Source organism: Mytilus galloprovincialis, chromosome 5 (assembly GCF_965363235.1).
Source record: "Mytilus galloprovincialis chromosome 5, xbMytGall1.hap1.1, whole genome shotgun sequence".
In the NCBI taxonomy this organism is placed as follows: Eukaryota; Metazoa; Mollusca; class Bivalvia; order Mytilida; family Mytilidae; genus Mytilus; species Mytilus galloprovincialis.
In genome coordinates, this window is record NC_134842.1 from 43,756,687 (window position 1) to 43,774,330 (window position 17,644).

Consider the following 17,644-nt stretch of genomic DNA (forward strand, 5'->3'; position numbering starts at 1 on the left):
ACCAGTGATCACTGGTGTTTGACCAAGTGACTGTAATCCTCGCACATACGATTTTAATCTGTCTCCGTATGACCTCAAACTAAATACATCATTTGTCGGTGCGGGTTTTCATGTAAGCATGTATCAGTTTGCTAGATTGTCCGAACAAATCTCTGAGAAGGTTGACTGCGATTTAGTAGTTACCGTTAGTGAAAGCGAATCCCTCTACTGTTTGCGCGGCGCGTCCCTCAAGCTGGGCTTTAAGAGAGTTTAACGTTTGGATTGGCATAAGACTACTACTAAAATGTATGGTAGATTCGTAATAGTCTAAAAATGTGCTTCACTGCAAAACATCCCCGTCAAAATGTTGCAAATCTAATAGAGGTAATCTATGGTTGTTACTAAATACATTGGGTAGTTGGGCTGTGTGGATTCGGGCCAGATAAGTTGCGTGATTGATTTCCTCTAGGATTTTCCTCTGATTGAATTCTTTCTCTAGTGTTTAGCGTGTAAACAGCTGATGTGTTTGTATAACTAGCGTCAGATGTAGGTATATAGCAATCAGCATCAGCGTTCATTGTTAACTTTTCTTATAAATTAGAAGTATTGTTTAAAGATTTGATTATTTGCGTAATTTTTCGTAATTGTCAAAGTTAACTGTCTAAATTAAACTTATACTCAACCGAGTCTGTAATATCCTGTTCTGTGTGATCTACGTGTAGGAATTCGATCATCTTCTCGTTTAAAACATGAGAATCTTCTTTTTCTGGGTTACGGCTTCTCTATGACTTTGAATTCCCCCATTTCCACGTTGTCAGGATTCTCCTTAAACTCCTCGAATTTGGTCCATATCTTCGTCACTGCTGCACTGTTACCGTCACGTATTGCCTTTAACTTTGTTTCCATTGTTGAACAAATTCCCCATCAGTCACGGCATCATAAATGTTGAAGAATCTCAATAAATGCGTTGTGTTTTAATCCTGGTATCTATGATAATTTATTATTCTATACACGTTTAATCGTCGTGATGGCTGATGCATATACAATAACGTCACACAGTACAGCGCTACGGTAACGTTCAACGTTACCATAGCTTAATGTTTTTTCTTTTTTAAACTTTTTTTTTTTAACTCTTTATAGCTTAATGTTTGTACTTCGTGTATTTTCCGACAAAGTCCTCTTTCTTAATAATACTGTACTGTCGTCTTAACCATACTTAATTCTTTTGGAGAGTGGTTTCATTTGCAATCATACCACGTCTTCCTTTTTATATTAACAGTCTGAAATTGTACTCGACGTTAACTCGATCCTAGACTGTATATTCATATGTGATATACAGTCACTGACCGTATATCGTCTGTTTTATGACGTTGACAATGCGTTTCCGTTGAGTTTTATTTATGACATCAATAAAACATACAGGTTCGCGGAAATTTAACGTCGTCCGCTCCAAATTAAGAAATGATGTTTTTTACCCAAAATACTTCATTTAAAACAGTTATAAGAGTTGCACAGCCTCGCTTTCTACCTGTTTCTAAGCCTTGTACAAATAACATTGATCTTTCGAGACAATGTATGGTTATTCTATATATATATATATGCGTCTGAACCATGCATGACATAGTCTGCACCCTACTCGAACCAACCTTAACAAACCTAGACCTATATTTTTGTATCTACTTTTTGTATTTGATCAATTTTAGGAACAGCTATTTCCCCTGGCTACAATTTTAAATTAAAATATGGATTCAATTTAACAATGAAACCAAAATTTCATAATAAACCTACAATAATTTAAACCTCATATTCATCAGCACTTATATATGTATATATAACACCTTTAAAATAAAAAAATAAAACAAGCTGATCAAATATTCTCAAAACTGTATTGTGAATGTTATTCAAAATTATTCAAATTTTTTTGAATGTTTTAGATATATTTTATGCTTAATTTCTACCATTAACTTAAGCCTAGTATATATGTAGATTTCTGGTATCAAATGAGTTTAATTTTATGGACACAATCAAGATTTTGTTGATCTTTACGACGTGTGTGTCTTAACTGACATTTTTACCACATCTTAGATTGTGGTTTATAATCTACGTCGTCTGGTCTGTTAAGTTTCAAACGTGACTTATTCACGTTTACGACTGTTGTATCAAGTGTGAATTTGCATTGCTTTACAACAATGTTACAACGTGTCTCGGTATTTATAAATCCAACATTCAGGTTTACTGAAGAGTTTCTTTTGTATGTCTGGTTGGTTATGTTGTATTGTCTTAGGAAGATACCATTTAACTTCAAGGGGCCAGGGGTGGTGGAGGTTATGGTTTTTTTTCCTAAACAAATATCCTGACCCCCATATTGATGAAGAACAAATATAGTGTTGAAGCAGATAACACTATTTCATAGAAATTAATCCAATATTCACCCTTTTAGGTGCGAATCATATCGCTGGCCTTACACATGTTACATTGATACTGTGCTATGTACGCATTGTTTTTGGGTTATTTCGGAAATGTTTTTATTCCAGGGAAACCTTCATCAGAGACCACCCCTATTGTTTTTGTTTTGTTTTGTTTTGATGTGTTTAGTTTTGATTTTTAATTTATTTCTTTTTTATTACTAGTTTACTTTAATTTATTTCTTTTCTTTTTTTAACAGTTTTTAAAAAGACTTAAAAAAAAATCGGAAAGAAATTTTAGACTCTCATACTTTTCCTTGAAAATCCGAATATACAAAGTAAAATTCATCCTTTCAAGGAGAAATCAAAATTTTCGGTGACGGAACTTACCGACAACCCTATTGAAAAATATATTTTTTTTACAAAAATGGAATTATCTAAATATGTCCCTAAAACTGAATTTAACCTTTCACTACAAGAAAGGAATTGCCCGAAATATCTAAAACACGATGAAAATATCATCATTCATAAAGTAGATAAAAACAATCGAACAGTCATTCAAAATCTTTCTGACTACCTAAAAGAAGGTGGAAAACAATTGAATGATAACATACATTATGAACAAATCCAAGAGATAAATCTTAAAAACACTCAGAAAAAGCCATATGAAATAATTTACAAAATGAAAAGAAAAAAACTGTATTGATGAAATATCTTTCAAATACATTAAAAATGAACAAAATTATATAAAAACGCCTTTTGCATACTTCCTCCCTAAAATTCACAAACTAGAGGTTTTACAAAACATTGAAAACGAGAACAATCAAATAAAAACTATAAATGTGCCTGGTAGACCAATAATATCACAGTGTAATGGACCACTTGAGAGGTTAGGGAAATACATTATTTCTTACTTCCCTTAGTGAAAACACAAAAAAACATACATTTCTGATACAGGTGACTTAATCAGAAATACATTTGATAATAATGTACTACTTGTTACATATGATATAACATCACTATATACCAATCTCAGATTTGAAGAAATCACAGAAGCATAACAAAAAGTGCTTGATAAACATGACAGAATTGAATATTTTATAACAAAATCTACCAACAAATTTTTGATAGAAATAACAAACTCATCCTTTCCAATAATGAATTTACCTTTCATGGAAATTCATATCGCCAAATCATTGGAGCATTAATGGGCTTCCTCTGAAATATGCGACATTGCTATTTACAAGCACATAAACTCAATCCTTAAAAACTCTCCAATTTAAGAAAAAAATATTTTTCATAAAAGAATGAGAGATGATGGACTTCTGATGGTGAAAGCAAAAGAGTCTGAAATTGACTTTATGTTTGAAAATGCAAATAAACGACATGACCTGCTAAAGTTCACTTATGAAATGCAATAAACAGTCCAAAAAAATTTTAGACTTTGAAATCTTCAAGGGCGAACTCTTCAAAAGTACTAGTGTTTTAGACCTGAAATGTTTTACAAAGAAAAATATGGAATTCACGTAAGTTCAATGCTATAACAAACTGTAAAATTATAAGTTATATATACTCTATGTAAAAGCTAACACTATTTAGAATTGATATTACGATTTTCTTTTTTTAAGAAATAAAGTGACTCCATGATATTTGTAATGTTTTCAACGTAGCCACTAAAATTGATTTGTTACCTGGTGTAAACGGGATTATTAACAATTTTAACATGCTAAAGATAATATCGTACAGCAATGACAAGTCAAATAACGCTTTCAATGTTTTAATAATTATATTATAAAATTCAAGAAGTGTATACAAAGTAATCATATTTTATTTATCTACACAGCTGCAAAATAATAACTTAAGTATTTCATTTATTTGATACACACTTCGGTGGGTTTTCCTGTATGCATGTTTCATTAATTCATTGAGAATGTTCATACCTGTGTTATTATAGATAAAAATATGCAAAAAATGCAATATATACTTATTCATAATTAACACAAAGTTAATTAGTCACATAACATGTTATAATGAGCTACCTCCAAAAAATATAATAATTGATTTTAAAAATTTGTGTCATAACAGGTGATTATGACGGTAAAGTATATCCACAAGGGGTATCCTCATGGGTGTCCTATCCAGGTAGGTTTAATATTAAAACAAAAACACGGTAAACATATTTTTTTTCTGCTCTACTGTTGACTCGTTCAAGAAATTAGTGCCCTCACAGGATTTTTTATATCCTTTTTTTGTCTTTTCAAACAATTACAACTGGTAAAAAAAATCTGGAAACATCAACAACCGGACTTTAAATGAGCCATCAGATATGATTGAGATCGGAATTCAGTCTTTGTCTCTCATTGACAAATTTATCGGTTTACTCCCCTCCCTTCATCTTTGCTGTATGTGCATGTATACAAATAAGGTCTCTTTACCGTTAAACTTGATTAAGGTAAATGTCATAGGTAGTACTGCAGTAATCCGACAACTCCATTTTAAACAGATATTGAGGTCAATAAACGTGTTTTGATGGCAGTAGAGTGTCAATGTGTATATTTTAAATTAGTACGTAGACTTCCTGTAAATAAATTATACATTGTTGCACAAAAAACTTTCGAGATTGTTTCTTAATCTATCCTGTAAATTGCATGCTATGTAGACTACGTCGTCTGAAAAAGGGGGAATCTGAACTTTGAAAGAATCCACAAAAAATACCAATCTAAACTACTTCCCTTATATTTACTTGTTTCATAAACTTGAGTAGAAGGACCGAGCGATTGACATGAGAGTTACAAATACATAAGTCCCTTTTTTGGTTCTTTGTGGTTTATAGATAATACGTGGTTTTATTACCCAGGCGTGACGCCATTAAAATGGCTTACTGTAGATAATTGATATTGTCAATTTAAAGTTGTACATTTACATTTCATGTATTTGAGTTCGTTGGTTTTTTTTGTTGTTTTTTTTTACAAATAATGAAAATTACATATTTTTTCATTTTTTATGAAGTATTCCTTTTATTATTATATTTGGAAAGGCTAATTTTATTTTGTCATTCGAATGTGTTTAAATGTTCTAAATTAGAAAGACAGAAAAAGTCATGTTTTATGAACATTTAAAATCCTTTACTATGCCTCGGGCATTGAATATTCATTATCATGATAAAGTATTAGTTTACCCATACAAATAAATCATTTATGAAATTATATTGTCTCAGGTATCTTAGATAATTATTTAGCATTGCCTTAATTTGAATAGCAATGAAAACTGCACAGACAGGTTTTTAAAATATCTCATTTATGACAAAGGAAACGTTTATTACGACCAATCAATACTAACTTTGCATTTAACGACATAATTATCATGTAACTATGCATTTGAGTTTCGGAAAACCCATTTTAAAATTCCCCATACAATTAGATTACTCAAAGCAAAATATAATGATCGAAGCTTACACTTGGCTGCGTAATCTAACAACCAGTTGACAAACAAAAAACAGAAAGCTTCTGGTACCTTGACAGCGTTTTTACTAAAATCAAAGGTTAGTCTAATTTTTTTCTTATAATAATTGCTAAACATTATAAAATACAAGTACACCTATCATGCTAATACCACATCAAAATGAATGGAATTGAACTGACCGTCTGGACAGTGTGTTTGGTAATTTATGGATCGATGGATTTCGACGTGTTAGTTCCATTTATATTATTCGTTCTTCTTTTCGTTTATCATTCATTGGAAATTGTTATAACAAAATATGAGATTAATCTTCACAATTTGTGTGAGCATTGTGATCTTCCATCTGTAATTTGTTCCTTATGATTTTTAGTTTTTCTTAAGAACAACGGGGACCTCCATATCAATTAATTACGTTACTATGCATTTTGTTTGCAAAAAAGACGGTAAACATAATATTTTTTCTGCACTACTGTTGACTCGTTCAAAAAATTAGTGCCCTCAGTAAATTTTTGTTTGCATTAAACTATTTGACCTTCTGACTGGGATTATCTTAAACTTTAATTTTATAAAATTAAACAATTTATTATTTTATTTAATTGATTAGTTATTTCATATTTGTGTTTACATAATAGATCTGTATTCTCGCTAGGTACTTACATAGTAATAGGGATCGATTACAACATACACAATATCACATATTTTATAGGTGTGAAACTACACATTTTTTTGTATTTCAAGCAGGCGGTCATACCTTTCCATATATATGATTAATAAATCTAAACAATACATAAGTAAATTTAAGAATAGTGTTGTAAACATTTATATTTTTCTTTAAAAAAAAAAAAAAAAAACATAAGCAAAAACATAACATAACGGAATTCGTTGGCAATGACAGCAGATTCATAAACGCATTATCGGACATGATTGCTTCAATAATATACAAAACACTTATTATTTAATTTAAATAGTTATACCAAAACTCATAAGACTCGTTTATATATATTATCATATTGAAATTGAATAACTCGAACTGATAGAAAGCGATATCCCATTCACATCGTTATAAAAACTATAATTATCAACTCACACAACATTGATGAAAATTATGTAGAAGGTGGCACCAAAATTTTATCATCCATAATTCAAGTTTATATAAATCGTTTATCTCACCAATTCCATGTAAATCATTAAATTAGGAGTCGATCTTTAAAACGTAATACAACATGTTTTTCATACGTTGTATACCCAGTCAGGAGTCTACTTAGTCAAAATTATCTCCCCATTACGCCAGTTCATTTTCACAATCGTAGAAATGGAAGCCATTGTAGGGATGACGCGCTACCAATATTGCTCTTGGAAACCGATAAATTTATCCACATTGCACCATTACGATCCTTATATGTCAGTTGTATTTTAAAAGACAAATGTATCAACTAGCTAATGAGCATCTGATTCAGTTAATAATCTTGTCTGCATTGATTCAACTTAAAACTATTGTCTGATCGGTTGTCAGGTGGAATTTTCGAAAATTCATAAACATTTAAAAAAATTCTAATCAAATATTTCGTGGTAGGGCAGACTAGATTTTTTTAGTATATGAAGACTATAAACCCTAGTAATCACACACAAATTTTTTTTCTCGAAGATATGCATTTTCATCATCCAACTTGAAAGACTGTCGTCAAGTACTTTCAGTAAAAAAATAGCTATTAGAACACACCTTCTCTGTTTTTGTGACTCATTCATGTCATTAGATAGGTATTTCACTTGACCCATATATTTCATCTTTTAGTACTGTGATTTTTTTGTGTTATAAAGTCAACCTGTAGCTTTAATATATAAAAATGATAGAATCTGAAGCGAGACGATGTATGCAATATTCTTACTTTGTACGATATCAAGACAAAATACTCAACTCAAACACACCCTAACATAAAAAGGTGCACTCGATTTTCTCTTTTCGATACAATTGTTACCCATTTTTTGGAATTTTTTCTTCAGTCACATAATGGAAGGGCAGACACGAAAATGACTGAACTAATAGATTGATATGTTTTCAGTCCGTGGTAATTTTTTCATAAAAATCGGAGGTTATGCATTTTCTTCATCCAACTTGAAAGATACCCATGTCTTCGACTTGATATCTAATTGTTCTGCTTAACTATGTACTAGATAAATTGAAAACTTATGCAAATGGTGTTTTTAAAATAAAACACCTCGTAATTGAGAAGAAAATTGCAATTTTGTTTGTTTCTATTAACTTTTAAAATTTTTGTCACTATAGTAAACAATACAGTAAACATTTATCGCCTTCTCTAACAAAGAGCTTCGATTCTTTTGTTCTATTTCAATCTGGTTTCCGACTGAATTGTGCCTAAATAACAATAAAAACTACACGCAAAGGTTTTTAAACTATTTAAATGTAATACACATGAAGTATTTTAACAACAGATCATGACTGATATTGATTTAACGACATGCAATATTTTCGCTCACCAGAAATTTGTTTGAATTTAAACGTCCATGATTTAATTCATTCGGCCTCCAATGATGTATCATGTGGTAAGTTACATGAGGCCCCGACATGACAAAATGTGAAACTATTTAAACAAGAAAATATTACCTGGATTACAGAAAAAGCACTTTAATAAAAAGTAATACCACCCTCCCCCCTCCCCCCCCCCCCACAAAAAAATAAAATATAATAATAGAAATAAGACAAATGTTTATATGTAAGCATTAGTTCAATACCTATGTTTAATTTTCAGACATCAACATGGCTTCAAAAAGACAAGTATATGGCGGCGCTTCTGGTTGTAAGTCTCATGAAGTCGGAATGGATCACTTGGTTCAAGAAGTCGCCGATGATCCTAACCGATATCGGGTTGGAGCATCAAGTCACGACAGTCCCCAGGAGAGATTATGGAATTATCCTTCGAGCTATAACAACTCTGATGTGATGTATGCTAGAACAGGTACTAACGACCTCAGGGAATCGGAAAATCGTCTTCTTGACAACTTGCCAGCCAATCATCCACACAATGTTCAAAAAGAAAGCAACATCCCTCCAGGAAATCAAGGTGTTGTGTATGCTATAGACAGAAAGAAGTAACAATTTCGATAGTTAAATGAGAAACAGCCTGTCATTCATATTCAAAGAGTGTTGTGTCCAAAAACTCTTTATATACGCTTTAATATAACTCAACGTCTATGTCATCACTGCTTATCACATGGATCAAATTCTATTGAAGATGAGACCCATTTTACAGTAAATTGTCCATTATATAATGAAAAGAGGAAATTATTATTTGATAAAGTTATCACTTTTTGTACTAATTTTAAAGAACTACTAATGATAAGAAATATTTCTGGCTGTTCACAAATGAGCCTTTACCTACTCTCATGTGCCTAGAAAATTACATTATTAAAGGTTTAGAAATAAGATCCAGATGTAAACAAAATATATGAAATAATATGATATTTTATTGTTATAACATTTAATATAATAGTTATATAAAACACATGTTGCGTTAGGCTCTGATCCTGTCCATAACGTTATAGTATGGTATTAGTTTTCTGTTTTGCTTTTTCCAATCATATTGTGTTGTAAAATGATGCCCTTTATGGGTTCTTGATTAGATTAATAAAATTTTTATCTTATCTTATCTTATCTTATAATACAAATAATCAATTACTTGTCATCTTTTTTTATTGCCATTTGTAATTTTTGACACGTACTTATGTATCTATACTTTTTTTTTTAGAATTGACCTAATTTTATTTTATTTTATATTTTACTAGTTATAGAAATATGGTAATTCTTTGACTTTTCCCATCCAACTGTAAAACTCATGCCAACAAGATAAGTTGTATAACATGTATAAATATGCAACAATGTCTAATAAGAAAAACGACGACACGTTAAATCCGCTACTCGTGTAGGGAAAGATGTATCCTGGTACATGTACGTTATAACCCATAACAACAATTGTGTGTGATATGTATAAGTGGTCTATTGCAAGGTAAAATGTCTGACCCTATTCGACATACCTTCATTTTCTAGTGGCATTAAACAATTTCTGCTTTTTATCCCGGTCGTTCAACATATGCAGAAGCTACTTATTGAAATTTTGATAAAATTGTTTAGCCGCGAATACACGTGAAATATTTGCAATTGGACGTTAAAAAACTAAAGCTATTAGTCAATCAAACATTAGAAGATTTGTAAAGATATATAAAGTAGCATCCTGGTCCACTGACAAATCCTAGTTATGTCCCTTTTCACTTACACAAATTTTGATACTACTCTGTATGTACTTTGTAGAATATTTCCTGATGCATATTTCATCAGACATTCAGGAGAACTTGTATATTGGAAGATTTTTGTTTAAGATGCACGTATTAATAGGCCATTTTTGGTCCATTCCTAGAGTTATACCCCTTTACAATTAAAAAAAACTCATTATGTTCTTTGTGGTTGCGACTACTTCTACATGCTTTATCAGATGTTCATGAAACTTTATATTGGAAGCTCTTAAGAAGTTGACACTTCCATGATCATGCACAATTGATTACTTATTTAATTTTTTAGAATTTTGGCTTGTTTTTGTAAAATATTTACAATAAAATAGATATTTAATAAAATTTAGAAGCAGGGTATTTGTCCTTTTCTTCAGCTGAGACTTTTCCAGTCCTAGTCTTCGGGCAGTTTTAGTTTTTATACGCCCGTCAAAATTTGGACGGGACGTATTATGGTATACAAATATCGTCTTTCCGTTTGTCTGTCCGGCGTAAACATGTCGCACCGTAACTTGAGATCGACTTTTCCAAATTTCATGAAACTTAATATAGATGTTTCATATGATGGTCAAACGATCTGTATCTTTTTTGGTGAAAATAAGATTAAAACTTTTTGAGTTACAGGACTTTGTAACTAAAACAGGGGTGTGTTTTTTTCAAATGTCACGCCGTATCTCAAAAACAATTTATGATTATTGCTTAAAACTTTACACACTTTTTAGTTATATTAATCAAAAGATCTGAATACTTTTTGGTGATGATTCAAAATTTTATTTTAGAGTTATTGAGTTTTTTGTTTAAAAATGGGGTTATCACTTTATTTTAGAGTTATTGAGTTTTTTTTGTTAAAAAAGGGGGCTTTTCACATGTCACGCTGTATCCCAGAAACTATTTGTGATTATTGCATAAAACTTACAAACAAGACGACGGGCTTATCATGCGCTCATGGCGCAGCTGTTTATTAAAGATCATGTTAAAGATTACACAAGGATTGATGCAGATGAATGTCTTGCTGGAAATTAAAGACTAATGAACTCTAAAATTTGGAGTCGAAGTACAGGAACAATAAAGATTCAAAATTAGAATATATTATTTGTAATATACTCTTCATAATTCTACATACCAAGTATTGATGGCCTGTGATGTCTAGTTGCTTTAGGACAGACCTAATAAATCAAAAAATAACCTGATCACTTGCTCACTTAAAAATAAGGTGGAGGCAGTATAGACATGAACTAGTAAAAAAACACATACGAAGGATTGTTGACAGGTCAAAAATAGTTTCTGAGGAGGATAAATCTAGAATTCATATATAAACAGGAGTGTATACAATATATCAAGCTCTTACTAATTCAATAAAAGGAGGCTTATACGTAGCATACATACATCAACTGTAAAAGTAGGTAAAATTCAAGAGGTATACATTTTTAAGGGAGAAGATCTGAAAGAGTCATTCATTTTTAAGGTATGAAAAAATAAGAAGAGATCGCCAAATTGACAGCAAAATGTTTTGTTATAACTTATTTGTGTAATTGTTATAGAAGGAAGCTAGAGACTGTAACTCCTAAACATCAAAAGTGAAAATCATCAATATCATACATGACCTGAAGTTCGTCATCAGTAGCAAAATATTATTTTAAAATTTGAAAAGCATTGGTTGAACAGTTCTTAACTTAATGCACAGAACAACTGAAGCTGCCATCCCCCCCCCAAAAAAAAAGGGACCATGTAACTCCAAACAGCAAAAATAAAATCGTTAATATCGAAAAAAAATGTCATCCAAAACAACAACAAAAAATTTGAAAAGCCTTGGTTAAACAATCTCAAGTTATTGCACGACATACGGCAACAGTGAAAATTTTAATATCGAATTTGTACGGGAACCGATAAGGGCCATTCAAAAAAAAAAAATTTTATGTCGTAATTACGACATAGCATGTCGTAATTTCGACATAACATGTCCAGTGGCATAGCCAGGGTTAAATAGATGTGGATGCTAAACTATCGCCGAGCGGAGTGAGGCGAAAAAATTTTGGGCCCATTTTATGCAGAAAATGATATTTTTCGGATGATTTTCCCTGTATGCATGTGTACTCCCCTAGAATCAGACACTGGATAAATTTTTGTTTAATTTAAAAAAAACCACCAATATATATATTTCTAAAAAGATTTTATTGTTTTCTCGAAACTACCTTCATTTAGTTCAGAAATATTTTATGAAAGAGTGTCACACCGAATCTTATATTTCACATCTCAAAAACGGACCCATTACAGCGGCATTTATTTATTTATGGAACTTCGAAATACAGGAAGCGGAATTTGATCCAACCTATGGGTTGTTTGAATACTTTGTCTTAACGCGTTATACAGGGGTCATGGAAATATCGGGCGTCCGTCCTGTCTTGTTAACGCTGTAATGTGTGTACAATTCTTGCAAGATTTGTGTGAAACTTATATCAGAAATGTCTTTGACACTTTCTAAAATAAGTCCGATTAAATATTTTTAACAAATTATGCCCCGTGGAAACATAGAATGATAATGGAAATCCTATTCCGTTTGCTAGATGAAGCTTTTATTTCTCTTGAGCATGTTGAGATATTAAAATAAATATAAAGAAAAAAGTGCTTTTTTAGTTATTTCCCTTGTATCTTAGATATATAAAATATGTGCAATGCGGGGACATTGAAACTCTGTTATTTTATTGAAAATAAAATTAAATAATTGAACCTTAATAGAAATGGGTATTTATCACACTGCATTACAGTAAATACTAGTAGAGTTTTTATATCGTCGTCTTTCATGTCCATATGCAGGAAACGATATCGGGATATGATTGTTTAGTTGTTTACTAGTAATCTTGCTATGTCATCGCTTTGGCTCAATTTTAGACCAAACAAGTCTGCAGGTCTGTGTATCTTCCCCATCTGCGCTTGTCGCAGCGGACTGCGCGCTACGACGTAAACTTTTACGAAAAAGTAAAAGGCACTTTTCTGCAATTTACCCATCTTGTTTACATAAACTAAACGATCCTAAAGGAAAATCCACGACTACTGCTTCGGAAATGATTGGACGCTGTTCTCATATCCTCACCCTTGTTACATTCGGATACCTCCGTGTGTATCTGCTGTGAACACATGCAATCATATATTTTTTTAATTTTTGTTTTGTCAAAATGATGTGGATGCTTGAGCATCTGAGCATACATGCAAGCTACGCCACTGATGTCGTTATTACGACATCGCTATGTCGTTACAACGACATCGCTATGTCGTAATTTCGACATCGCTATATTTAAAAGAATATGTATTATGATTGCCAAGAGACTAAAATGACACAGAAATTAACAACTATAGGTCATCATAATGCCCCCAATAATTAGAAAAGCCCCCGATTAGTCAGCTATAAAAGAGGGAGGAAAGATACCAAAGGGAGAGGAGAGTCCCCGAAATGCTGTGTGGCAGACAGTGTTATTAATTAATTATTAGCTCCCTTGGTAAAACTCCAAAGTTCATATTTAATGTATTTCATTGTTAAATAATTTTACATGAAGCTTAATAAGTATAGAATAGAATAGAATATTTTATTTACCAAATTAGGGCCCCAGGAGGGCATATGATACAGACAATATTATTATAAACAATAACATATGCAATACACACACAGTAAAGATATGTAACAAGTGTTATAAAAATAATAAAATAAAATAATATAACACAGAAAATACACTCAACAAAATAGTAGCAATGTATTATTATTCAATGAATACTATGTTGAAAATGACTCAAGTGCATTCGGTAAGTGTATCTTCACTTTGAGAAGACAAACATGAGGCATTAGTAGTTTGTGCGGAGAAATGTCAACCCAATAAAAAACACAGCAATTAAGCACTCCCACATTTGACTATGAGGTATACTGCAAATAACAAAGTTTATTTAATAAAGGATATTTAATATGACTTATCTGCAGAAAGCACCAAGAGTCGGTGCTTAAAGGGGAGTCCCTACTTGTACTTAATGCAGATGAGTCAAGCTCCTTAATTATTGAAAATATATTTTAAAAACATATTTCTAAGATTATAGATTCTGTGTTCAGCCAGCAAAGATCATCAAGGGACGGTGCCAAAGAATTTGAAATTCTTCTTATGATCTGTGCAGGCTTAACAGGGTATCCAAATTCATATTAAAGAGTTATAATGAATTAGTTATTGCAGATTAAGTTGTACTTTAATTCTTAGTATCTTCTATATATTTGTAAAATGCAAATAGTACATTAGGATCCTCATTATTCATTATCCAAATTAATTTGTTATCAATATTTAAATTTTGAAAGTTTGGACATGATTTTAATATATTTTGCATCATTTCCTCTCTTTTTAATAAATGAGTGTCACATTTAAATAAAAAATGAACTTCATCCTCAACCTCACCTGAGGTGCACCTGAGACAAATTCGGTTTTGTCGAAGAGTACCCTGGTATCTACCAGATTCAATTTGCAATTTGTGAGCAGATATTCTTAATCTAGTAATACATTTCCTTTGCTCAAAATGTCGAATTATTGACAAATAATTTTCAAAACCATAGTTGCACTTGAATGTTACATAAGTTCGTAGTTTACCATCTTTATGTATGTCTAGCTGTTTTTTCCACAATGCAGTATAGTATCCCTTAACTATCTGACCACAGTGTAGTTTAAATGTTGAGTATTTTTCAAGAATATGTTTTTCTATGCCTGACATTTTTTCCCTTAAAATATTAATTGATCCATACCAAGAGGTTTTTTTTTTTTGTTTCAAATAGCTTTTTAGAACAATTATTTGCAGCTTTTAACAAGGGAAATGATGAGCCAATATTTTCTAAACGATGCCAATATCCTAAAACATGTTTGACTATATCATAGTGAAGTGGAAAACGGCCTAATTCAGACAAAACTGCAAAGTTTGTACTCTTCCTATTAACGCCTAAAATATATTTGCAGAATTTAATATGAAGTTTTTCACAAAGTATCCTTGAGTAAATTGTATCCACTGTTATGTTTTCTTTTTTTAAACGTGCAGTAAAGGGATTGAAATATCCCCAAATTTCACACCCATATAAAAGTATAGGCTTTATTGTATGGTCAAAAACATGAATTGCATTTTTAACAGTAGGATTATGCACTAAAAAATCATTACATAGTTTGAAGTATGCTTTTAAGGCTCTTTGGTATAAATCATTCTGAGCATATGAAAAAGAACATGATGCATTAAATTGGATACCCAAATTTTTATAATTAGATACACACTCCAGCTCATCTTTGTTGAAAATAAATTTTTGAGAGATATGTCTGCCTGCCTTGTTGAATATCAACACTTTAGTTTTTTTAGTATTTATATCTAAGCACCAGTCATTGCAAAAATTATGAAGTTCATTTAATTTCTCTTGTAGTCCTTCAGCTGAGTTAGATAAAATTACAATGTCATCAGCATACATAAGGCAATGAATGAGTTTGCCATCCAGCATAATTGGATCTCTGGTTCGTGTAAAATAGTCTGGAAGGCTATTTATAAATATTTTAAACAAGTTAGGACTCAAGTTATCTCCTTGTTTAACACCAAGCGTTGTTTGAAAGAATTCAGTTATTTTATCATGTATTTTTATACAAGATCTAGTTTCAAGACACATATTCTTTATAACGCTATAAAACCTTGAACTAACCCCAATCTCTAACAGCTTAATTCTAATTCCTGTATGTATTACTTTATCAAAAGCTTTATGAAAATCAACAAAGCAAGCAAACACTCTCCCGTCCTTAGTATTACAGTATTTATCAAAAATACATTTTAAAACAAACATGTGGTCAGATGTTCTTGCCTTTCTTGTGAAACCTATTTGACAATCATTAATTACATTATTTTCTTCTAAAAAACTATCCAACCTTATATTAAGTATACTGTTAAAAAGCTTACCAATTGCATTAGTAATTGTTAGTCCTCTATAATTATTTGGGTCAGTGACTTCACCTGACTTATGTAATACTGTAATATAACCTTCGGTCCAATTTCTTGGGTATAAACCATGAGACAGACAAGAATTAAATATTTTTGAAAGAGACGATAGTAAAACATTTTGACTGTGTTTAATCATATTGTTTGAAATGTTATCCAAGCCTGGTGATTTGTTACAACATAGTTTAGAAATGGCAAAAGAAATTTCTTTCTCTGTTATAAGTTTATCAAGATTATTAAAACAAACATTTTTTTCAAGATTATCTAGCTTTTTTTCCAACTTAGCCACTCTTTCTTTGAATGACTCATGTAATTGATATAATCCATTGAAATGTGAGACCCACACAGATGGTGCCACAGCAGAACTATGGTCCTTATTATCATTATTTTTTAAATCATTAATTAACTTCCAATAAGATTTAGGATTATCATCATGTAGATTCTGTAACTGCTCAACAATTGATTTTTTATATTCTTTATACTTAAATTTTCTAAGTTTAGAATATTGCTTATTAAGCTTATAATAGTGACCTCTCACTAATGGGTCATAAGGAAATTTTGAATATATTTTACCGTAACTTATTAATTTGTTTCGAAGATGGTACAAATCTCCATCAAACCATTTTTTGTCTTTATTTTCTTATTTCTTAGTTTATTTCTTTTTAAAGAATTAGTAGCAGCAGACAGGAAAATATGTGATAATTCTGCTGCAGCCTCATCGACAGAGGATTGAGACTCTTTGATTATACTTTTATTAAATGTATCAATTTGTGTTTGTATATCTGGTAATAATAGAGCTGTCTGAAAGTTTGTAGGTGATTCATCTGACCATATGAAATTTGGAGATTTATCAAACATATTAATATTACAATCATTATCATCAACAGTAAATTTACTTGACATTTCCCATTCCAGTATACAATGACAATCTGAAATAGTAGGCATAAAGTTGTGAACATAAAAATATAAAATTTGATCCAGAATACTCTCCGACACCATCACATAGTCAACCACACTACTGCCGTTTGGCGTATAACATGTGTACTTTCCAAAAACATCCCCTAGGACTCGACCATTTAGTATCCTTAACTGGTTTAGAATACAGAGATCTAATAGACTCTTTCCCCTTGAATCAATTGTTGTATCACTGCTTTGTCTTTTCAAGATTTGCTTATCAATTGGATAGTTATCAAAAAGAGGTAAATAAGATTGATCATCATTTAAAATATAATCAGGGGAATTGGCAATTCTTGCATTAAAATCACCACACAGTAAAACATTACCCATTTTCATATATTTTGCAGTTTCCTGTTCTAAACATTCAGTAATGTCCCGGTCGAGTCCCTGAGTATATGATGACATTGAGGGTGGGTTATACACTACACACATATACAAGTCTTTTTGAAAACCAAAAAAATCCTTTTCTAACTTTATCCACATAATGTCAGTACAAGTGTTTTTGAGAATTTTTACATAAGGTTTGATATTTTTTTTTAACTAATACTGCCAACCCACCA

General features: G+C 31.2%; 1 long non-coding RNA gene across 1 annotated transcript; it reads left to right on the forward strand.

Moving 5' to 3' along the window:
* Window positions 1–5,782: 5,782 nt before the first annotated feature.
* On the forward strand, window positions 5,783–9,537 carry LOC143075873 (uncharacterized). Its single transcript, XR_012978442.1, has 2 exons — window positions 5,783–5,925; window positions 8,612–9,537. It is a non-coding gene; the product is annotated as an uncharacterized LOC143075873 (long non-coding RNA).
* The last annotated feature ends 8,107 nt before the right edge of the window (window positions 9,538–17,644 follow it).